We start from the raw sequence: 24,869 nt of genomic DNA, 5'->3' as shown, positions 1-24,869 counted from the left end.
CCGTAGCGGAGGCTCTTAACGTCAATCACGGGTTACCGAGTAAGACTTGACCATGCACTGTACGCATACGGAGAGGGCGCGGCCGTACTAAAGGCGACCAGAGAAAGCGCACCGGCTTGCGCAGCTATACGTGCTGAATCTCTGGCCATATGCTGAATCTCTGGCCAGGTTTTTGGTTATTATATTTCGCGCGTCATTGTTAACCGGGTGTGTACCTGAGGACTGGAAGATAGCCCGAGTCGTACCTGTATTTAAAAAAGGCGACCGCCTTCAGGTGACCAATTATCGACCTATATCCTTAACGTCATCTTGCTGCAAATTAATGGAACATATTGTCGCAACTAGCATTAATGAATTCTTAGATCGCAACAACATTCTGACAGATTACCAGCATGGTTTTCGCAAAGGGTTTTCCACAGTAACTCAACTACTTTCAGTTATCCATTCATTTGCGGTATCACTTGACAATAACAGCCAGATTGACGCGATCTTTCTAGATTTCAGTAAAGCGTTTGACAAAGTTCCACATCACAGCCTTATTCTAAAACTAAAAACTATTGGACTTCCGCCTATATTTATTTCCTGGATAAATGATTATTTAACTAACCGGAGTCAACATGTTTCAATCGGTCGTCACCAGTCTGGCTGTCTCCCAGTCACATCAGGTGTGCCACAGGGAAGCGTACTGGGGCCACTACTCTTTCTAATATACATTAACGACATCATCGGTGAAGTTTGTACTGGCGTACATATTCGATTATATGCTGATGACTGTGTTTTATTTCGCGATGTTAGCAATGAAAACGATCAGAGTGACCTACAAAATACGCTTACTAATATTGTACAGTGGTGCAAGCGCTGGGACATGACACTGAACGCAGATAAAAGTGTTTCTCTTCGCATAACTAACAAGATAAACGCTCTACAATATGCATATAAATTAGAATCATCACCATTGCAACAAGTAGCGTCCGTAAAGTACTTGGGTGTAACACTTACTAATAACCTTTCCTGGAACTCTCACATAGATAACATCTGTTCACTCGCATTCCGTAAGCTCTGTTATATAAGGCATAAACTTCGAAACGCCCCCGCTAACGTTAAGCTCTTAGGTTACAATACTCTAATTAGACCCAAGCTTGAATATGCTTGCATAATTTGGGACCCGTATACTAAGTCTAACATAAGAAAGCTCGAGAACGTTCAAAGGAAAGCAATTAGATTCATATATTCAAAATATCTACCCACTGACTCCCCCTCAGACTTGATGCGTGCTAACGGTATTGAAGAACTACAGGTAAGAAGACGAAATTTTCGTTTAGATTTTCTTTCATTACTTCTTAATAATAAACTCAGACTTGACCCTTCTGCTTATCTTTCCCCAATGCCAACACGGAATACACGACACTATCACAAAGCTCTTTTAAGACCATATTTTGCCCGGACTAACTCGTTCAAGTTTTCCTTTTTCCCACGCACCATATCTGACTGGAACTCATTAACCGAACCAAATCAACCCTGAAAAACCGACGCGTTCCTCAGCCATCTTTGATATTGCGTATTATGTATTTTTTCTGCTTTGTCTTGCATTGCTGTATTATTGTATTACTACATTATCTTTGCTGTATTGTTGTATTTTTGTTGCTTTACTTTTGCTTTTTGTGCACCTGCCCTTCCTGCTTGGACCTAACCATGGTCTGCAGTATGCACATAAATAAAAAAAAATAAAAAAAGCAGTTCGCTGCATGCTTGCCGGCCATTTCGTCAGAGTGTGGCCTGAAACCATTTGCCGGGAACACGACACAATCTTTGATGTGATGCAAGGCCGGGACATTCACTGCGGTGAATTTCCTCACGTCGCCGGGGTGCAGACAAGGGCAATTTGTCACAAGCACTGTTCCTGTAAAAAAGCAGGCACGCTTCGTCGAAACTGCACCGTAACGGTTGTCTGCAAGCGAATGGAGGTGAAACACTGCATAAAGAAGTGGCGCATAGGTATAAAGGTAAGTTCACATCGAAGTCGTAGCTTTCTTTTTCTTTTTTGAAGAGTAATGTCAACACGTGTGCTGCCTTGGGAAAATACTTCTACACTGTGCGACATTCATCATTCGTATAGTGTGGTCCCTGAGCCCATGATTTCAACTTAATGCCGACGGATTACAGGCACCACAAGCGTATGCGTGCGTGAAAGTAAAATCATCCTGGAGGAAATTTCCTTGCGATGCTCACAATGCAGTGGCACGGCACACACGCCACCTGCACAGAGTGGCACTGCTGCATCGTTCGCCAGCGAAACGCTCGCATGGCAGCAAGAGGCATGGAGGGCTTGAAAAAAGGTCGTTAAAAACAGTGCCGGTACCGGGCATCCCCTAGCGACCAGATAAAAGTAGAGTGACAAGCAGTGGCACCGCAAGGCGGCAGCTTCTGCGTGAAGCGGCGTACCAAGCCTGCGATATACCGCATTGTCCTGCATGCAAGAAGTAGCGTGAAGGAAACCTGCAGTGGCGGTCGTTTCTCCAAGTGTTTTTGCAAGCATGTCAGTGGGCACAACCTGAGATCAGCTTCCCGGATATAAGGTCTAACGTATGTGAAAACTACGCACGAGGCGCAGCGAATAGATTTCAGTCGCCATGTGCGAGTTCATAACACTAGTTTTGCAACAGGAGCATAGATTAAAAACGTGAGCACCGAATTGAAGTGAGGAGGACCACTTCTCAAAATAAGGCCAGAAGAAAATTCACAAGATAGGCTTCAGGATTGAGCGGCAATAGAATGAGGACGGATTTGTTAAATGTAGGGTGTGAGGGCTCTTTGGAAAACGCGCAGAAGTGTTTCGGCCTCAACCTTCTCTAGTTTTCCCGGGAGGTCTGGCTAACGAGTGGTGCTTGAACACATTAGGAGGACGGCTAAGCTTCGCCTTAAAAAACGAAGAGCTATCGCCGTCTACTCTCCTTTCTATACCTTTTTTTTTCTCATTTCTCACCGATTATCAAGCTACAATCACATTCCCGATGACGTTCATTGATTACAATACCAATTACCAACCACAGTTATCGATGACAAGTCACTAATCATTATATGGGCTACACTGCAACACATGCTACACCACTACATACCCATACGTACCATTTGTTTTACTACGTTACTATGTCACACACCACAATGCGTTCACTAGGTGTCCCCCTAACACACTTGAACCAAGGACAATTTGTGCACTACGCGCTGCGTGCCCACCTAGAACGCAAAGGGTCTGGGTTCGAGGCCCAGTGCCGGCTAGTTTCTTTTTTCATTTAAGACTATTGGGATTTTTTCCCGACTGATGAAGGACGTCGGCCGACTGCGGGTTTTCAGCAGAATAAGCTCCTTTTGATGTCGCGCAATATGAGACCCAAAATCCGATGAGCGCGGGCGTAGAGGGTGTTAGGAATATGCGTATAACTAAGCAAACAGTTAGGAGGTATAAGGAATATCTATTATAACTGAAGTTCGCAACACCTTTCAAGGAAACCCGACGTCAGAAGACACCCGAGATAATGGCATAGCGGGAAGACTAACGTTTCGAAGGTGCGCATGCGCTACGGAATACTCTGTAGTGTGGAGGGCTCCGGATTAATTTCGACCACTCGGGCGTCCTGAAAGTGCGGAGACATCTCTCCTCCATCGAAATACAGGGTCTGAAGCAGGATTCGAAGCCGCGACTTTGGGCACAATATAGTTAATCTGGAGCCTGGAGACTGCAATCCCATGGTATTCTGCGGTATTTTTGCACATTTGGTATCATTGCACGTCGCCCGCATTTAAACGCGGTCCCAGCTAGCCCACTCATGCGCAGCAGAATGGTGTAGCCACAGCCACCGCGACGGGTACCTGACAGGATGAAAACCTGCGGGCCATTTTTCTGTCGAGTGGACGAACCAAGTGAAGTGAACTGCACGAACACCTGGCCGTACTTCAGCGTCCTGGTCTCATCGAGCACACCGAACATGTTTCGACCCAAGTTGCGTGGCACAGCGATGCGAGTCTTGGACAGAAGAGACTCTGGAATAAAGAAAAAAAATTAAGCGTACATTAAAAATCTTTTACATATCGACTTCAGAACTGCTATATACGCGAATTCATTACTCCGTACATACTGCATAGGTTTATGGGGGGTTTAACGCCCCAAAGCGACTCAGGCTACGAGGAACGTCGTAGTAAAGGGCCCCGAAACTTAGACCACCCGGGGTTCTTTAACGTGCACTGACATCGCATAGTACACGGGTCTCTAGAATTTCGCCTCCATAGAAATTTGACCGCCGCGGCCGGGATCGAACCCGCGTCTTTCGAGTCAGCAGCCGAGCGCCATAACCACTGAGCCACCGCGGCGGCGTACTTCATACTGCACAGTTTCTAGGGAGTTTTTCCGGTAAAATCGGCGTAGCGCCCGATGCGTTTGAAAACAGCGCGAGTGCTGTACAACTGCTGGTGCGTAAAATCATTCGCAGCTAGCTACTGCGCTTCTTGGAACTATCGCTGCCGAAGGCCGCACTGTTGGAGGGGCGGCGGCGGCGGCAGGGATGTCTGGCTCACCCATAGATGTCCTGTAGACAGCAAACAGGATGGAGCGCACGAAGGGGTCCCGCGTGAGCGAGAAGCCGTGGCGCAGCAGCTGGCTGAAAGGGAGCGTGGGGCCCACGTACGTCTCGAGCACCTGCAGCGCGACGCTGTCGCTGACCAGGGCCTCTGTGAACAGGGTCACCATGCGCTGCTGCAGGCAGAAGAACACCCGGCTGGGGACGCCCAGCTGCTCGAGCAGTGTGATCAGCTGCCGGTTCAGGAACACGGGTCCTGGCAGAACGGGGCACGCGATGGACGGTTGCAGAGTACGCTGCAAGGGGCGACTCGTACGACAAGCGAGCCTGACGTAGCTTGCGCAAATCGAAAGTTGCGTGTGCGCGCTTTGGATTAGATCAGACTTGAGGAAAAAAATGACATGCCGCGCCTGCCGAACTGTAGAAACATCAGCCCAACTAAGTGCACTACAGGACACAGCCCTCTCCCGCTGACCCCGAATAACCACGTCCTGCGGGACCTGCGGTAACCTTATCCCCGCATACTTCCTAATTTCATCCGCCCACCTGACTGAGTCAGGTGTACCTGCAACGTCTGCCTTAAGCCACGTCGTTATTCTAAGGGACCAAAGGCTGTCTTCAGGCATTACATGCCCTACTCATTCCATGACATGAAATAGGAATTAACTCGCGTTTATTTCTTGTCCCGCTCTTCTCAATCCCCGTCTTTTAACGTTGCACGTATCATTTTCCTCTGCTCTGCGTACCGCGTTTCGCTGTGCTTAGCTTAATTTCAACCCTTTTCGTTAGACGCCATGTTTCTGCCCCTCAAGCGAGTGCTGGCAAGATACAGCTATTGTATAATTTCCTCTTGGGGAACACCTGTATACGCATGACCTGAGATTACCTCCTGTTGAGGCGCATCGCATATGCTGTGCGCTCCATTAACATTACTTCAAGCACGTAGTTTCGTTACGCCCGACTGAAATTGCGACGCGTGCGGAATAAAATATGGAGAAAAGGCATGTTGTGCACTTACGCGGAGTTGAAATTTTGATGACCTCAATGCACTCCGAGTTGACGCAGTTGAACTTGCGCATGCTTTTTTTCAGGACTAGCTGCCTTCCGCTGAGCAGTGGGTTGACGCAGAGCATGCCTTTGTATCAAGCGTAGCGAATTTGAATGGCAGATGGAGAGACAGTGAGGCCGATCTTTTCGGTCACCTATTGGAGAAAGGCAAGTCACGGCCCGCACCATGGGGGTTGATGTCGCAGGTGTCTACAGCTATCGCAAGCTTGCGGCACACGCATGATAGAATTAATCTATGCATGAAGGCATTAGCCTGCCGTTACCTCACGCGGCAAATACCCATGTAAAGCCAGCAGCGCGAGCGACTCATTACTTTCTGGAGCCTCACAGAAAAATGAAATCATATTAGGCAGAAAATCAACCGCAATGCTTCACAGCTTCCTATAATAGTGGGCTGTCGGAAGCTGGTTTCTGATCGAGCACTGAAAAGGCGAAATCACCAGAATTTAACCAGGTGAAAGACACGGCAGGGGGACCGTTCCTAGCCACAAGGCAACGTTTGAATGTCCCGAAAGCGACGAATGACTCGGAAGGGCAGCTCATGTAACTAAAGCTGCATGAATGAGTTGTGTTCGCAGCAACGAGGAGAGGCACAGACGGCAAGGCGCCACCCCCCCCCCCCCCCCCATTTGCAACATGCACGCGCATTATGTGAAGGACTGAATACATGAGGACTATATATTGTTCACAATCAGGATTCCAAGAACTCGCTCCGCCGACTTGTGCCAGCGACATTGCACCTGTGTGCAGAATTATAGACCTCGACATGCCTGCGAGTGCGCTGGATGTAGAAAGCGGAGGGCGCTACGGACAGACCGCCACAGAAAGCTGCAGGTAGAAGACGGGAGGCCGAGTGCGGTGCCCGACGCTGCCGATGCTCACAACGGACTCCCTGCGGTATGTCGTGCCGTTGTTCTCCCCCCGCCTCGCGGGAGCGGGCGGACGAGCACGTTTGTGCGTGCGCGCGTGGCGGCATGCTTCCCTACCAGCAGCAGACGGCGTAACCGCTCGAAGTGGCGAAGGAAGTCGGCGCCTGGCACCACACGGGCTGCCAGCAGAGGAGGCAAGACGTTGGCTGCAGGAAAGCGCTGCCCTGCGAGGGACACCTGATCCCCCCGAGACATCCCAACGAGGTCATCGGCCCTCCCGTTGTAACGGGCGTGGTTTCTGGGAATTGGGCATGCCTTCTTGGCCGGCTGCAGGAGCAGCGAAGGCGAAAACACCGTTGGGCGAGGAGGACCCTGAGAGAGAAAGAGAAGCCGAGAATCTCCAGCGAGACGCGTTGGTCGCGGCGGGAAGACAACGGACACAGGAGGGCCAGCCGCCGGAAAGAGAGGCAGACCACGGTAGAGCCGAGGCCGCCGTGGCCCGCCCACGCAAGATGAGCGGAGTGAAGCCCCGACCTGCCGGACGACGACCAGTTCTAAAAACCAGCGGTGAGCGGACCCCCCGTTTCGCCTTCAGGCAGAAAAAATAATGTTTTGCCGAGTTACGGCCTTGTTGGCTCAATTCTCCTCGCTTCAGCAGGACCCGTAGATAGCAACTAATTAGGTTGCTTTGTGAGCGACCCCCGACAGGCGGGAGCGTCACATTAAAAAGAAAATGCTACTATCGTTGAACTTTTCTTAAAGGAGTACAAACACCTAAATTTTGGGTGCTCGTTTTCTTGTTTGTAATGATGCGTAAGGCATTAATATACATGGATTACCACCCGATATTCTACGACAACTAAATAATTTATAACCACATTTTTTTAGTGCTGTTTCGATTTAAACAGCCGAATGAGGACTGACGTCAACTTGTACTTACAGGTCACGTGACATAAAAAAATCCAATATAACCGCTGCTTCCTCATTCGTTGTCATTCCGGTTCGTGAGGAAGTCTGGCTTCAGCAATGCAGTAAGTTAAAACGATAAAGCTGCGATTTTATGGACGTTTTTTTCATGCCTTACTTGAAACAAAACCATTCTTTGACGTCACAACTATCTTTGGGTTGTTGAAACTGAAAAGTAATGACAGAAAAAATTCGATTATAAATTATTTAGCGGTCGTAGGTGAATATCACGTGGTGATTCATGCGTAGTACCGTCTTCCGCATCATTATGAGAAGAAAACATGCGTCCAATATTAGGTGTCTATACTCCTTTAATTTACGTCTATAAGGATTTGTGCAAGGTTTGAGTCGCCAATATAATTAACGTTTGATTTACCGGTTGTCATTATGCATGGAACTTTTCCTGAAGATCTAGCTGTAAGCTTCGCGAAAATAAAATTTCGGCATCAATGACGCCTTCGACAATTGTAGGATGATCGATTTTTGCACGCCATAGCAACACCAATGTGCTTTCAGGCAGGCAGTAGCGGAATGTGCTAAGAGTTAATTTCGAACACCTTGGCTCACTGGCCGAGGCAGGAGCGTGGCCGCTCCAGTTCAAAGCAGCGCGCAGGGCGTTGCATCACATAGACCGGCTCCATCGCGCACCGGACGGTGGCTCGCTACTGCAGCGGATGCGCACGCACCCAGGCTCACGAATGGGTGCGGCGCTGCAGGAACATGAGCGCCTAACTGAAGCCGCCCCCTACGGCCCCTGCCCGCCCTGGACTGCTGCATCGGAGATACAGCGAGAGATCAGCGGCATCGCCGGAAAGCGGAGCACACCCCTCTGCGCTGTGCAGCAGCTGGCCAAAGCCGTCATAAACGAGGAGCTTCGGGACCATCTCCTCGTGTACACCGACGGCTCAGTGGTCCGCGACAGCCGCTCCCTCGCAGCGGCGGCTACCATCCCCGCCCTGCGTCTGCACAGCCAGACACGCCACCTTCCTGGTCTCCTGCACCACGACGGAGCTGATGGGGCTGGGATTGGACCTGCTGCTCTCCATCGTCCCTCCGCCACCCAGGAGTGCTCTGCTATGCGACTCCCGCACCGCCCTCATCCGCCTGCAGTGCAATGGCCGGGGTAGCCCACTAGTGCGCGGCATTCGCGCAAGCATCGAGTGCCTCGCGCAGAAAGGATGCGTTGTGCGTGCACAGTGGGTGCCCGGCCACTGCGGCATCGCCAACTACCTCCAAGTGATCTCCCCCTTTTGGCTGACGTCTTCTCCTTTGTCCCGCCACAACACAAGTCCCTCTACTACTTCCTCTTCTGCCACAATGGTTCCGCTCCCGCTCTGTGTGGACTGCCAAAGATCCACAAAGAAGGCAACCCAATGCGCCCAATCGTCGATTTCTCCCGCTCCCCGCTTCACAAGCTGTCGAACTATTTGCATCGTGTTATCTCCCCTTTGGTCGGTAAAAGCGAAACGCACGTGCACAACTCACACGACTTCATTGAAAAGGTTCGCAACATGGTTATAGAGGACGAAATTTTGGTGTCATTTGACGTGAAGTCACTGTTTACGAGCGTGCCCACTGACCTGGCCGTGAAGGTTTGCACAGATGCGCTCCAGGCGGATGCAACACTACCGGAAAGAACACCCATTGAAGTTCCAGATCTCAGCAGACTTCTTCAGTTCTGTTTGTCAAACACCTATTTCACGTTCCAGGAGAGCATATATAAACAGGTTCATGGTACGGCCATGGGAGCATCAATTTCCGTCACCGCTGCGAACTTGACAATGGAGTAACTGGAGTCCCGCGCCCTTTCATGCTTCACGCCACGCCCGAAAGTCTTTCTTCATTATGTGGACGACTGTTTCTGCATAATCAAGTAACCGGCTGTGAGTACATTCCTTTTGCACCTGAACAGCATGGAACCGGCCATACAGTTTACCACTGAAGAGGAAGTAGATGGCCGTCTGCCTTTTTTGGACGTTCTGGTGAAACGCGACGGCCCTGGAATATCATTCAGTGTATTCCGGAAGGACACGCACACTGGCATGCACCTCAATTTCAGTTCCGTACACCAGACCTGTCACAAGAAGTCCGTTGTTGCCTCGCTTGTCCGCCGATCGGAGAACCTCTGCTTTACGCTGGAAGAGAAAAAGACAGATCTGGACACCGTTCGCCGCGACCTGATGGCTTCGGGCTATCCCAGTTCTTTTATACAAAAATCCGAGAATCGCCTAACTCACCCGCCGCCACAGCAACCGCAGCGAGAGAAGAAGAAAAGGATTCCGATACCCTACGTCCCCGGAGTAAGTGAAAGTTTATCCCGCATATTCCAGTCGTACGAAGTCGACGTCGCACATGTACCCACGCAGAAGCTGCGACACGCGTTGGTTACAGTGAAAGACAAGATAAAGAAGGAGAAGTTGCCGGGCATCGTGTATAGGGTTCCCTGCGCTGATTGTGAGCATGCCTATATCGGTGAAACAGGTGATTTTCGGAAAAGATTGCAGCAGCACTACAATAATGTCAAGAACAAGCGCGTGACAACAAACGCACTGGCTGATCATGCTATCTCCGAGCGCCATGACATCGACTGGGACGGCACGAAGATAATCGGAAAAGAAAAGAGCAAGACGACAAGGCTTTACCTAGAATATTTTTTTATATTCAGACGACGGCAAACACGCTTAATCGCAACGAAGGCAATCTACCCCCGATATACTCCCGTTGCTTGCGTCATACCATGAAACCTATATAACTTACCTTCACTCCTGCCTTTCTTTCATTGTGAACAAGGCCCCCGTAAGCCGGGGCCGAAACGTCATCTTTTTTAACGATTGGTCGGCGCTTGAAGATTTTCCGCCATGAACATACCCGATCAGACGGGTTTCCGTCGAACCCTGGATTTCATCTCCCCCTTGGGCTGGAGGACGTGCGTGAGGTCACCCACGACCATCTCTGACGACAGCACCCCGACCCGCGCATCGCCGGAGGTGAGCGCATCGCCAGCATCAACGGCTGCCGCGCTCTTTCGCGGTCGCAACGCGCAATGATCCTCCGCGCGCGCATCGGCTGCGTGTGGCCTGGGGAACGATGGGTGCGTCACGGACTCGCGACGAGTGATGTGTGTGATGGATGCGGTGCAGTGGAGACACTGGAGCACCTGATCCTTCGCTGTGCCGCGTTCGCTGACGCTCGTCGTGATATGCTCGCGGCGCAGGGCATACTTCCAGACTCGCTCAAGACGCTATTGTGGCCGCAGGGTAGTACGCGCACACGTGAGCGAACCTTGGTGAGCCTCTGTGCATTCCTCGAACCGACGGTCTTGACGCCCCGTCTGTTTTGCGCCAGGTAGGGAAGCGCAGTGACAGAACGCTCCGCATGAACCACCTCAGACCAATAACAGCTGGGCGCCCCACCCCACCCCAGCTGTTGTGTGCAAAGTGCTGTGCGCGCGGATTTTTATTTTTATTTTTCTTTCTTGACTGCACATGCGCACATCCTGGACAATTTTATTGTTACCCTTTGTAAATAGTGTATATATGACCACTCCCTGTTTCTTTTCTTGCGGTCCCCTCCCCTCTTTCATTTCACTTCTTCAAACAGCCTCCTATTCTTTATTTCCTCTGCCCCAGTCCAGTTGCCACCGCCACAGTGGTGGCAGATGGCGGGGGTAGCAAAAATCTTTTAACTTTCATTTTATAACTTTTATTAAACACTTAATACTATTTACCTTGTCTCTGACGTATTCGTTAACTTCGGTACACGAGCTTTTTTCTTTAGGCGCTGGGGGAAACCTGTGACTCTGCACTCAACAGCCGAACGCTGTATACCCTCTAAGTAACCGCAATGACATTTGCAGGAGAAATGACTCTTAGAAATTACAAGGTGAATCGACAGTCGGGCGTCGATGCGAATACTGCGGGAGTTTTGTAGCGAGAGCTACGTTATGTTAGTATTTCGAGCCTTCAGCGTGGCAGCGCCGCCACGCCGTCACGTGGTTGGTCACGCGACCAGCCACGTGTGCGGAGCAGCTGCAGCTGCTGGTGGCGCGGCGCGCCGGCGAAACCGAGCTGCAACAGCTGTGCGCATGCGCCGTGTGAAGTGGGACGAAGATGAAGGAACGCCCAACGAAACACAGCGGCGAAAGACTGACTTTGCAATTCAACTGAGCAAGTTCCACCCGGCCAGCTGTAACTATCGCGTCACTCCAGGTTTAACCAGAGCTAAACTACCGCAAATTTTTAGCAATTTAGGAGTTTATCAGGAGCACCAGTTTAAGCACGTATTCGACCTAATAACCTCGCTCACCACCTTGAAGTTACGATAGTTCGGTGGTGCCTATTGAAAAATCTCGTATATATGTGTTAAATGTGTCTCATATATATGCAATTATTGGATATGTGTCCACATATATGGTCGTATGAATACGTGCTCGCATGGCATCCGCGTTCTCTCCACGTATGGCGAAACACATATATACGGGTGATACGTGCCTCATATATACGCTATTGGATACATGTCACTCCGGTCCCTCGTATATACGAGGGCCACGTAACCTTCGTACAGATACGAGGGCCTCAACATGGGATACAATGGCCTTGCAACACGTACTCTGGTGTACAGTTAATACCTCTGAATATGTAGGCTACCCGAATGAACTTGCAACCCTTCAGTGCAGCAAATGCTGCATCCCAGCACTAAGTACCAGGCTACAGTCAATGAAATAATTTTTCTTGCTGCCTTTATTTTATCATTTTTATCTGACTACAGCCATTGACTACAGGGGCAGGTGCAGGCGATGATTACTTGATGTCCCTCAGCATGTCCGCCAGGTAGCAATTCAACTGCTCTGCAATTTCATCCTCGGCAGCTTGTGCAGCTTTGATGTGTGCATCAAATGCATCTGAAAGAGTATTAATCATGACAAAATTGAAGACATGCAGGTGCTGTAAAATAAAGGTATTTAAGTCATGCACACTTAAATAAACAAATGCCTTTGTCAGTCAGGAAATGTACCTAAATAAGAGGCTTACTGCCCACAGATGCTAGTTTTTCTGAGCTCATCCGAGGCTTCTGCATGCCACCAGCCTTAAGCGATTGCCGGCATACTGAGCCGGTGATGCTCCTTCCCTGAATGCTCTTTCCCCTAAGGCTCTTCGGGGAAAGAGCATCACCAGGAAGGAGCGTCACTTTTGTGGGGAACCCCACAAATGTTTTGTGGCGTCCTTGCAAAACAGGAAGTCTCGACCTTGGGAAAGAACCCAGCGCCACCGCTCTGCACTGACAATTTCCGCTCCCGAGGTGGATCTGCAATAAAACAGCTGCACATATGCTTTGTATAAAGCCCTATAACACATTGGGGAGAGAAGTATTTGCCACATTAAAACGGCTAAAATCCTATTCCTCAGGACTCCTATATGTAACATTAAGAAAATGGCAGTTTTCCTTGCAAACGCTACTAATGATAAAACATGACACATCGCTCTCTTCTTCCGAGTGAGCAGCACGATGGGCCACCAGGTCACGTTTATGTGCAATCATATAAGCTGCCTTTGACAACATAGATGAGCCTTTTTATCTTTACTTCAGGCTCCACTGCACCCTGGCAACAGTAATGCTGCCAAATATTCGGAAACACAGAACGAACAGATGAAAGATTATGAATATTTAAAACACAGCAATTAAATCTTAGCACAAGAGGCTGTGCTAATTAGAACATGAAAGGTGAAAGGTTGTGGTCATGGCTTAGTGATCTAAGAGTTCATTAAGCAAAGCTGCCCTGAGCTGTCACAGGTTCAAATTGAGCCTGGGGCTCCTGCGCAGGCAATTTTTTTCCGCTCCACGCCATTTGGATGGAAAATTCCACGTGTCCGAGAGGTGTGCACTGATCCTCAGCCCTATACGTTTCCACAGTTTCTAGATTGTTTGCCTGCAGTTACCAAGAACGAGAGCTAACAGCATTTCAAGCTTACAAACTAGTTCTAAATATGAGAAGCCATCGTACCTGGCCATTGACCTCAGCAAGAACACCTGGATTCCATGGTGCAGCAGGACCCATGCTAGTGGAAGCCTGGAAAGTGTGCAAAGTGTTCACATTTGCAACAAGAGTAATGTACAGTGTCGGTGAAGTCTTAAGGCCAAAGGCTTTTCGCTTCAGCCGCATAACAGAGCCATTACAGCAATATTAAAGACCAAGTGACCTTGAAGTGTAGCAGGTTTCTTCTTGCGATACAGAAGCTTCCTGCTTGACTAGAGTTTTGAATGATCCGCTACATGAATTATTCTAGGAACATTGATTTCACTGCAGCTGAATGCTGTAGCCTTAACACTTTTGACCTAGACTGTATATGGTACATTAAAGAGACAGTGAGGAGAACTCAATCAAATTTCTTTTGTAAGCAAAATCTGATAGTTCAGCATTTCATGGCTTTGTTGCCGCTTGTCAGAGTGCGAAAGATGCATTTATTTCAAAGAAATTTGCATTCGAAGTTTAAAAAGTTTTTCCCGCCACTCCGATTCAAACTCGGGAACTCTTATGACATCACGGCGCACTCTTATGAAGTTACAGGACGCAGTGACAAGAAACATGACGTAAACGCAGACTCCGTGATTTCTCGCGGCTAGCGATGCGGTCTAGCAGCAGCCAAAATGAAAGCTACCGCCGCCACACGTTGAAGGCATCTATCGGGGGTCGCTACCATTGCTTCGTTTATGTTTGCACCAGCATCTTGCCAGCGTTACAATGGATCCCGTTCCCGAGCCCGATGACAAAGTTCTCGCAAAAACTCCGGCCTTCATTTCAGCGACCTCTGCCCTACAGAACGTGCGATGCCTTTGAGGGAGCACGGTTAGTTATGCGCTGGCGGGTCGTTCCCCCTTCCGCTATGAGCAGCCGTTGCAAATTAAATATCATAACCCCAGTGCGGGGAGTCACGAGGGGCCAGGACAAGGTCAGTGCGTCGCGCCCATCGGAGGCTGGCCGGGGCTTTGGGGTCAACAGATTGTGATTCCTTGAACGGCGCGGTTGCACGGTGCAGAAGACGGCGTCCAGGTCTCCCACGGTTGCAAGGGCGAGGTTATTTATTTATTTTTTTGCCACAAAAACGGATGGGTACTCAAGGGCGCTCGCATTTAAAGTAGGCAGCTTGAAAGTAAGGCCGACGCTTCAACGGCTTCTCCGCATTTCCGGAGGTACAGGGTCCACTGGATCGGGTTCTCTCGCCCACTTGCATGTACCTTCAGATGTGTACTGTGAATGGATTAAATTAGCCGAGAGTTCGAAAAGAACAGCACCGCTTAACGACCGAAGCTATTGAATGATGTCACAACGCGCACCTCGCCGCGGAACCGTATCAGTCTGGTCTGGCTGGCACAGCTGGCGCACTCGGCGCGAAATAGAGACATGCTCTAAGTCTCCGCCAATGTGGTCAGAGTGCGCCTAAGCTGCCAAACGCGTCACCGGTCAAGCGCAGTTGGAGTATAGAGGGTCTCGCTTTGGCCGACGTGACGTTGGTGTGCAGTGCGCGCGCATGCGTTACGCCAGGCTATAAACGCGCATTAAAGGGACACTGAGGAGAAATTGAGGTTGCCTTGTATCGATAGAATAAAAGCTCCTGATCACAAAAACGCAACTCTTACAGAAAACAAAGCTCTTGTAAGGTAGAAAATAGCAAGGACCAAAACACAGGTATCGCCGCCACAGGGCAATCTCGCAAGTACAAGCGTGATGACGTCATAGGACAAGAGACGCCACCTTGGAGGAATGTTCCTTTTTACATGGAAGCTGCTAAATCTCTGAGGCTGACAAAAGAAGGTTGCGCGGTTCAATATTGAAGTAAGTTTTGTTTTAAAACCGATAGCGCACTTTTATCACACCAGGAACACAGACAAAAGACAACCTGAATGTTGGAAGCAAAGAAAACCAATGCTTGGGGGCGACACAGGCAGCCACGAGAGTTTCGATTTGTTATGGCGCTTCGCGTCTATGAGCTTTGCGTGCCCCGAGGTTTTGTTTTTGACGCACCTCTATTTACAAGTGCCGAACATCAGAGGAACTCCAAGTGCCGCTTCAAGTGCTAGTTAACCTTTGAAGGAGCCTGTTAAGGCTGGTCAAATGATCGCCACGGTCGATGAAAAACTATCATGGCACGATGGTCGGTGATCGTACAAGGCAGTTCGCAGTATAAAGAGCACTTGTGTCTTCACATGCTCGCCCGGCGAAACATTCTTGGCTGTGCCAGTCAACTTCAAACTACTTAACGGAAATCATTTATTAGGGACGGGGGACAAGGTACAAGGCAGTTAAAAAAAATTGATGGCCTAGCTGTGTTAGGCCAGGATATACGTAGCGAAAGCGCGGAGACTTCTGCATCGGAAGAGTGCAACCACTAGATGCGCCTTTATTCATAGTTAAATCTTGAGCCGTCGTGGCGGAGTGGTAGAGTCTCCGCCTAAAACTACAAAGGCCCTTGTTCGATTCTGAGCCTCGGCACAGGTTTTTTTTTTTCAGTCAGTGGGCGGGGGGTTTCAGTGGCTACCATAGGTGCCGCCACTGAATACGTTGGTTAGCTGTTAAGCGCAGGCTCTGTTAAGGTGCGTTTACACTCCGGAGTAATGCGCGCGCGCGCTGCATGGCGACGTCACATCGGCCAAACCGAGACCCTCTATGCTCCAACTGTGCTTGACCGCCAACGCGTTCGGCAGTTTCGGCGCACTCTGACCGCAGTGGCGGAGACTTTAAGCATGTCTCTATTTTGCGGAGGGTGCGCCAGCCACCGCCGGCCCGGCCAGACCGATTCAGCTCTGCGGCGAGGTACGTGTTGTGACGTCATTCAATACCTTCGGCAGTTGGACGCAGCTGTTGTTTTCGAGCTCTCGGCTAATTTAATCCATTCACAGTACACATCTGAAGGTGCATGCAAGTGGGCAAGAGAGCCCGATCCAGTAGACCCCGTACCGCCGGAAACGCGCGGAAGCCGATGAAGCGTGGGCTTTACTTTCAAGCCGCCAACTTTAAACGCAAGCGCCCTTGAGTATCCATCCGTTTTTTTGGCAAAATATAAAATAAATAACCTGGACCTTGCAACCGTGGGAGACCTTGATGCCGCCTGCTGCACCGTGCAACCGCGCCGTTCAAGGAATCGCAATCCGTTCGCCCCTAAGCCCCGGCCAGCCTCCAATGGGCGCGACTCACCGACCTTGTCCTGGCCCCTTGTGACTCCCCGCACTGGGGTTATGATATGATTTGCAACAGCTGCTCATGGCGGAAGGGGGAAACAACCCGCCGGCACCTAACCTAACCGAGCTCCCTCAAAAGCATCGCACGCTCTGTGGGGCTGAGGTCGCTGAAATGCAGGCCGGAGTTTTTGCGAGAACTTCGTCGTCAGGTTCGGGAACGGGATCGATCATAACGCAGACATGACGCCGGTGCAAACGTAAACGAAGCGACAGTAGCGACCCCCGATAGATGCCTTCAACGTGCGGCGGCAGTAGCTTTCATTTCGGCTGGTAGACCACACTGCTAGCCGCGAGAAATCACGTCTGCGCGTACGTCACGTTTCACGTCACTGCGTCCTGTAGCGTCATACGAGTGCGCCGTGATGTCATAAAGTTCCCGAGTTTGAATCGGAGTGGCGAGGAAAACTTTTTCAACTTTGAATCCAAATTTCTTTGAAATAAATGCATCTTTCACTCCCGGACAGGCGGCAACAATGCCTTGAAATGCCGAACTATCAGATTTTGCTAACAAAAATAATTTTATAGAGTTCTCCTAACTGCCCCTTTAACAGAGCCTGCGCTTATCCGCTAACCAACGTATTCGGTGGCGGCATCTATGCGCGCCACTGAAACCCCCCACCCACTCACTGAATAAAAAAAAACCTGTGCCGAGGCTCGGAATCGAACCAGGGCCATTGTAGTTTGAGGCGGACTCTACCACTCCGCCACGACGGTTCAAGATTTAACCATGAATAAAGGCGCATCTAGTGAGTGCAATCTTCCGCTGCAGAAGTCTCCGCGCTTTCGCTACGTATATCCTGGCCTAACACAGCTAGGCCATCAATTTTTTTTAACTGCCTCGTACCTTGTCTCCCGTCCCTAATAAATGATTTCCATTAAGTAGTTTGAAGTTGACTGGCACAGCCGGGAATGTTTTGCCAAGCGAGCGTACGACGACACAAGTGCTCTTTATACTGCTAACTGCCTTGTATGATCACCGACCATCGTGCCATCATGGTTTTTCATCGACCGCGGCAATCATCTGACCAGCCTTAACAGGCTCCTTCAAAGGTTAACTAGCACTTGAAGCGGCACGGAGTTCCTCTGCTGTTCGGCACTTGTAAATCGAGACGCGTTAAAAACAAAACCATGAGGCATACAAAGCTCATAGACGCGAAGCGCCATAACAAGTCGAAACTTTCCTGGCCGCCTGTGGAGCCGCCAAGCATTGGCTTTTTTTGCTTCCAACATTCAGGTTGTCTTTTGTATGTCTTCCTTGTGTGATAAAAGTGCACTATCGGTTTTAAGACAAAACTTACTTCAATATTGAACCGCGCAACCTTCTTTTGTCAGCCTCAGATTCGCAGCTTCATGTAGGAAGGAAAATTCCTACAACGTGGCGTCTCTTGTCCAATGACGTTATCACGCTTGTACTTGCGAGATTGCCCTGTGGCGGCGAAACCTGTATTTTGGTTCTTGCTATTTTCTACTTTACAAGAGCTTTGTTTTTCAGTAAGAGTTGCGTTTTTGTGATCAGGAGCTTATATATTCTATCGATACAAGCCAACTTCAATTTCTCCTCAGTGTTCCTTTAATTGGCATCTCCAGGAGATTTTAAAGCACTTTGAGTTTACTATCACATTACACTTCTTGAACTTTGTCTGAGTTGCAAGAAATAATTCTGCAAAATAATGAAATGTCAACAACAAGAACACAAACAAAAACTGCATTTCGACCACAAAGCCATCGCTAAGCAATACTGCTCCGAGCTGCCACAGGTTAAATTTGTGCCTAGGGCTGCTCTGCAGGCAATTTTTTTTCTGCTTCATATTATTCGGACAGAAAATTTCCCATTTCCGAGAGGTGTGCACTGATGCTCATCCCCATGTTTCCAGTTTCTAGATTGTTTGCCTGCATTTATCAAGGATGAGAGCTAAAAGCATTTCAAGCTTACAAAATCATTCTTGTAAGATCGACAATTGGGCTTTGATGCCCCAGCGCCCCGTGCTGAAGAAGGAGCAAAACACAGGCAAAGACGAGGCTGACAAAGTTCAGTTTGGCACACAGAAAACGCCTGGCTACCGAGGTGCGCTGTACTAGCAAAGATTGTGGCCGTCGACACTTCTTGTTAGCACTGCGCACCCAGCCCCTCCACAAGTGTAAAGACGCAAATCAAACAAAAAGTGTGGACGGCCACAATCTTTGTTAGCACGGCGCACCCCGGTAGCCAAGCGTTCCTGAGCACCAAACTGAACTTTGTCAGCCTCGTCTTCGGTCTGTGTTTTGCTCCTTTATCAGCACTGGCCGATGGGGCATCAAAGCCCACTTGTCTTACATTCTAAATATGCGACACCTTCATACCTGGCTGCTGACCTCAGCAAGATATCTGGGTTCTGTGGTGCAGCAGGATCCATGCTAGTGGAAGACTGCAAAGTATGAAAAGTGTTCATATTTGCTACAAAAGACTAATGTACAAGGTAAATTAAACGGCAACTTCAGAGGATTTTCAAACATATTCTGTTTACTATCACATTACACTTCTTGAGCCTGGTCAGAGTCCCGAGAAATAATTTTTCCAAATAAGGAGCAAAGAAATAATAAAATACCATTAACTAGAACACAAAAAAACTTGATTTCAATCAACAGATCAAAATATGATGTTAAAGGGTTTTACTGGTAACACTGGTGACTCACATTCTGTAATGCACCAACTAGCTTTAAAGGAGTATAAACACCCATCTTTTGGGTGTGTGTTTTTGCTTTCTAATGAGGCATCAGGCATTATTATACATGGATTACCTTGTGCTATTCTCCTATTCTCAAGTCTAGCAAGAGAACAGCAGTTCACAATTGGTAGCGAGGTAAGGGAAAAGGTAAAGGAATACGTTTATTTAAGGCAGGTATCAATATGACAACTGATCCGGATCATGAGGGAATAACTAGAAGGATAAGATAGCGATGGAACGCATATGGCAGGGTCTCTCAGGTCATGAATGGCAGTTTACCAATATCCCTCAAGAGAAATGTGTACAACAGCTGCATCTTACCAGTACCCACCTATGGGGCAGAAACGTGGAGGCTAACAAAAAGGGTTCAGCTTAAGCTGAGGACAACGCAGTGAGCCACGGAAAGAAAAATGATAGGCGTAACGTTAAAGCAGTATAACACCTTCCGTTTGGGTGCGTGCTTTCTTGCTTGTAATGATGCATAAGGCATTATTATACATGGAGTAGCAGCTAGTAATCTCTTACGACCGCTTAATAATTTATAATAGCATTTATTTTTCGTCCAGTTTCGGCTTCAACACTTGAACAAGGACAGTGACGTCAATGTGTGCTTACACGTCACAAGACATGAAAAAACAGCAATATAATCACTGCTTGCACATTTGTTGTCATTCCAGCAATTGAGGAAGGCTGATTTCAACACTGCAGTAAATTAGAACAATGAAGCAGCGATTCTATGGACATTTTTCCATGGCTCACGTGAAGGAAAAGCCCTCTTTGACGTCAGAGCCATCGTTCGGCTGTTCCAAAACTGAAACAGCATGCCAGAAAAAAACAATTATAAATTATTTAGCGGTCGTAGGCAAACATCACATGGTGATTCATGCCTAGTAGCGTCTTCTGCATCATTGAAGAAAAGAAAACATGCCACCAAAATTAGGTGTCTATACTCCTTTAAGAGACCGGAAGCAGGAAGAGTGGTTGAGGGAACACACGCGGGTTATTGACATCCTAGCCAAAATCAAGAGGAAGAAATTGGCTTGAGCGGGGTATGTAATGCGAAGGTAAGATAGCTGTTGGTCCCTAAGGGATTCCAAGAGAAAGAAAACATAGCAGGGGGCGGCAGAAGGTTAGGTGGGCGTATGAAATTGAGAGGTTTGCAGGCATAAGGTGGGCGCAGCTGGCAAGACATGGTTAATTGGAGAGACATGGGAGAGGCCTTCACCCTGCATTGGGTGTAATCAGGCTGATGATGAAGATTCTCCCATGACTACTAAATAATTTATAATCGAATTTCTTTCTCGCGCCGTTTCAGTTTCAAGAGCTGAATAGGGACTATGACGTCAAAGTGAGCTTATAGGTCATGCGAGGCATGAAAACTGCAATATAATCGGTGCTGCTACATTTGTCATTCCGACTATTGAGGAAGGCTGGCTTCAACACTGAAGTGAATTAAAACGATCAAGCAGCAATTATATCGCATTTTTTCCATGCTTCACGTTACATATAACCTCTCTGATGTCACAGTCTTCACTCGGCTGTTGAAACCGAGACAGCATGGCAGAAAAATTCAATTATAAATTATTTATAGGTCCCAGGCAAACACCACATGATGATTCATTAATAGCAGTGTCTTCTGAATCATTGTAGGGAGGAAAACATGCCACCAAAATAAGGTGTCTATACATCTTTAAATCTTTAAATTATCATTGGGCTTTTTCAAATTGCCGTGCTCGGAGAGCCTGTTCGCGGCCAGAAAATTCACTCCTGACAGGAAGGTGCATCATGCTCACATGAACTAGTCGCCGCCAGAACCAGCCTGCTGGCAATCATGGCGCCAAGGCCGTCCATGGATCACGGAAGGCGAGTGCCCTCTGCTGCTTTGCTTGCTGTTGCGTCTCATTGCTCGCATGCGTACGGTAGAAATCTGATCCTTGGGAGCGAAAGAAAGGACGTTAGTTATTCAGGGCAGCCGCGTACTCTTGCACTCAGATGCATACATCGGCGGCAACAACGCAAGTATATGTCCTTCAGTGCGTTGTGTGCTGTCGTGAAGACTGCATGTAAGCTTCGAGATATCCTCAAAAGCATATGTGACGGGCAGTCGCACTCTAAAGACTTGCATTTGACACCACATAGGAGGGCTAATTGGACAGTGTTAATTGGAAAGACATGGGTGAGGCTTTTGCCCTGTAGGTGTAGTGAGGCTGATGATGAGGAGGAGAAAAAAACTGCGGATGCACTGCTCAAACAACATGCTGTAGTCTCAGATTATTGCATATTTGTTAACCACACACTAATTACTTGGGCGCCAATGATCGACCCTGCCTATACTGACTCTGCTGTGGTAGTTGCAATTTCTGTTTGTGAACTAATTCCTGTGGGCTGTAAGCAGAAAACAATCAGGATATGTTCCTCTCAACTGTAGTCTGCCGCCCTCCAGCTGTTAATATTGCTGCCAGCAAGTAATGCACGCATTATTTTGACAAGCGTGCATATCAGCTGGTTGAACATTTTTCTGAAGTGCGTGCACTGTACAAATTTAGCTGCACGTCGTGTCTGTATGCTATCGCTTTTACTGCAGAGCTAGCACTAGAATGAAAGGAATTACAGTCTGGCCTTGCATGTCGGCCCCGCACTGTGTGTGCAGGCATGATGATCCACACTGGGAAATTTTTCTTTTTGATGAGTCAAATGCAATGTGAAGTATGCATACGGTATTTTTCAGGTATTTTAAGCACTTGTGGCAGAAGACCCGAGCACCAAGCTTTATGGCAACAACCGAATCGGCACACGCAAGGTTATGCTTCATCTTCAGCTGTGAAATGAAAATGACCTCCGCAGAGAATAAAAATTTTGAACAAATTTGGCAGAGCACACATGCACGCCAGCCGGCAGCCACTACTTAAAGTGCCCCGACCACCCTCTGGCTGAAAATGTCCTCTACCACGGTTGTTGTGAGGCACCAACCCCGGAACACACAACCGCAAACAATCTTTAATAAAAGACATTATATTGGAGTTACATATATGGCAAACTAGCTACTTTTCCATGCTCCTCTCCTTCCATTCCCTCTCAGAGGTTTTTCTCCCTTCCGCTTGGACCACTAGCTTTAGTCCTCCATCCCTGCTTGTTCTGTGTGGCTGCCCTTCCGTTTACAAGAGTAGACAGCACCCCTTTTGTTTGAAAGTCAAATGGGGAGCTTTTGGTGGCGTCCGCGTTGGGCCTATTATGAACGGAATGCACACCAGCCGAAGAGGATTAAGGTGCAGATCCCATCGACAGGGATGACCACTGTGGCGCAGCAACAGCAGCGGCAATTTCGACAGCGTCATCAGGTGGCCGACGACTGCACAAAATGAAAGGATGACTAGCTGGGAAGGAGCCTGTTCTTCCCACGCTCGGCTCAATTCAAATGACCTTCCCCCTTTGACTGGTTCCCTGCAAGAAGCGACCGACGATGAACAGATGACGGGAAGAGGGGAACGGTGCCTTCCAGTAATTAATCGTGTCTTGACAAGAGCCGCCCCGACCGGAGAGAGCCCACCGCAGTTGTAGCCCACAGCGCAGCACCGGTGTTTACGATAGACACGTAAATAATAATTATCACCCCTCGTGAATAATAATTATCAGAGGCCCTATCCGTGTCTCACGTGGCCCGATTCGCTTTGGTATGCCGCATAACCGAAGAATAGCAGGGCTTATAAATTTCCAGCAATACACATATTTAACCAGTATCATGGCACTGAGAAAACAGGCCACCGGGTTGCAAGCCGAAGCTAAGACAACGTGCTGCAATGAGAGAAGTGCGCTGTCCCGCAACGCCGTATCGGTGGGCTCGATACAAAGCTCTCTGTTGTTGAAGGCAGCCTGGCTGCTCCCCCAAACAATAAATATTTTAGACAACAATGCGAGGAGGCAATACGAAAAATGAAACTTTGACCTGACATGAAGCACACAATATATGAGAGAACAAAAAACAGAACGATGCTTCCCTTCCACATGCGGTTCTCTAGTGTCCTACGCAATCTTTTACAATGGTAGCATTTAAGCAATATCTCTATACTACAATTGAAAGATCTGCTACAAAGCTCTCTGTTGCTGACGGGAGCCTGGCTGCTTCCCGCAACCATAAATATTTTAGACACAAACAAACAGAGACGCCTGCCTGGCTCTGAAGTATGCTGCTATGTAATGTACATATTGCGACTGGTAAGCGTGCGAGTGGCAGTAGCAGAGGCATCCGCAGTAAAACTTACCCCAGTACATACATGTATCTGTGCAACTGTTGTTGCTGGCTCAGACTTTTTAAGGTCCATTGCAGTGATTTTTCTCTTGGACACCCTCTGGATAAGCTCCGCTTTTGTTACTGGAACACAAGAAATGAGAGATAAAATAATGAAAGCGACAGCAAACACAGGGCAAGCTACGGAAACGGATCAGTTAGTGTGTCGCGTTCATTGCTTTCCAAAAATCATATGATGCGAAAAATTAGCAGATCTGAACACAGCCGATTTCCCCCTGCCTCATGCAATTACTTGAATTCATGAAAAAAATCACGATATATTATTTCGCTCAGAGTGACGCTTACGTCGAGACCTGCTACAACGCGACCACGCAGTTTTTCCCTTCTTTAGGAAGCATGCGCTGGGCTGCTGTGTGCTCGGATCGCAAGCACAGAGGAAGTGGTATCGTAAGCGTTCTGCAAGTGCTCGCAACAGTAAAAAAGCATGTGCATCGACTTTATGTAAAACGCCACCAAGCTTTGCTAAAAGCGTTAGGCTTGACTGTACACGCATCACACGTTTGGCACTTCTGAAATCTGACCAAGTAGCGAAGTAACTGCAAAACTCACCTCCAAGCTCCATTACTTGGGCGGAATAGAATGCCTTCTCATCTTTTCCGCCGCGCCAGTAGACGTCCTTTTTTTTGCCAGGTCGCTAACGCCAGTCGGTGAGGCATCATGGATAGGTGTAGCGCAAAGGAAACAAGGACGACATAGAGACGTGTACGATAGCTTTTGCGCCGTCGGTCGAAGTATTTCACGTACGCATAGCTCGCCGCAGCTGACGAATTCATAGTGGAAGTGTCACATGTGGCTGCAAAACACACAATCTAATAACTGTAACAACCACACACACCGACACGAGTGACGACGCAAACGTTGGACGCAAACGACCGCAGACTTGGATTGGCTTGGCGACGCGCACCGCACAGGGCACTGCATACGATGATGATGATGACCTCTTCTTTACAAACCAGAATAATAAATACGTTTTATTCGTTCAATTTCGTCTGTTTGTTTCCTGCGGCAGAACTTGCGTCTCCGACCGTGATCTTTATACCGCTCCATGTCGCAGCCTCCTCGTGCAGCGCATCCGGCCATCCAGTTGACTGCTGATTGACCGCATGTAGTAGCAGACGACGCGGGGCTCTACACACCATGAAATACTTAT

General features: G+C 48.6%; 1 long non-coding RNA gene and 1 pseudogene across 1 annotated transcript; both read right to left on the bottom strand.

The window, feature by feature from the left end:
- The window catches only part of LOC144129493 (uncharacterized), a 45,838-nt pseudogene that overhangs the window by 9,623 nt on the left and 11,346 nt on the right, over window positions 1-24,869 (bottom strand).
- Window positions 19,067-24,478, bottom strand: LOC144130116 (uncharacterized). The gene is made up of 4 exons (XR_013313973.1): window positions 24,269-24,478; window positions 23,685-23,782; window positions 21,207-21,346; window positions 19,067-19,113 (listed from the first exon to the last, which is right to left on the bottom strand). It is a non-coding gene; the product is annotated as an uncharacterized LOC144130116 (long non-coding RNA).

This window comes from Amblyomma americanum, chromosome 4 (assembly GCF_052857255.1).
Source record: "Amblyomma americanum isolate KBUSLIRL-KWMA chromosome 4, ASM5285725v1, whole genome shotgun sequence".
In the NCBI taxonomy this organism is placed as follows: Eukaryota; Metazoa; Arthropoda; class Arachnida; order Ixodida; family Ixodidae; genus Amblyomma; species Amblyomma americanum.
Note: the sequence above shows the minus strand (reverse complement) of the source record. Positions and strands in the feature narration are given on the sequence as shown.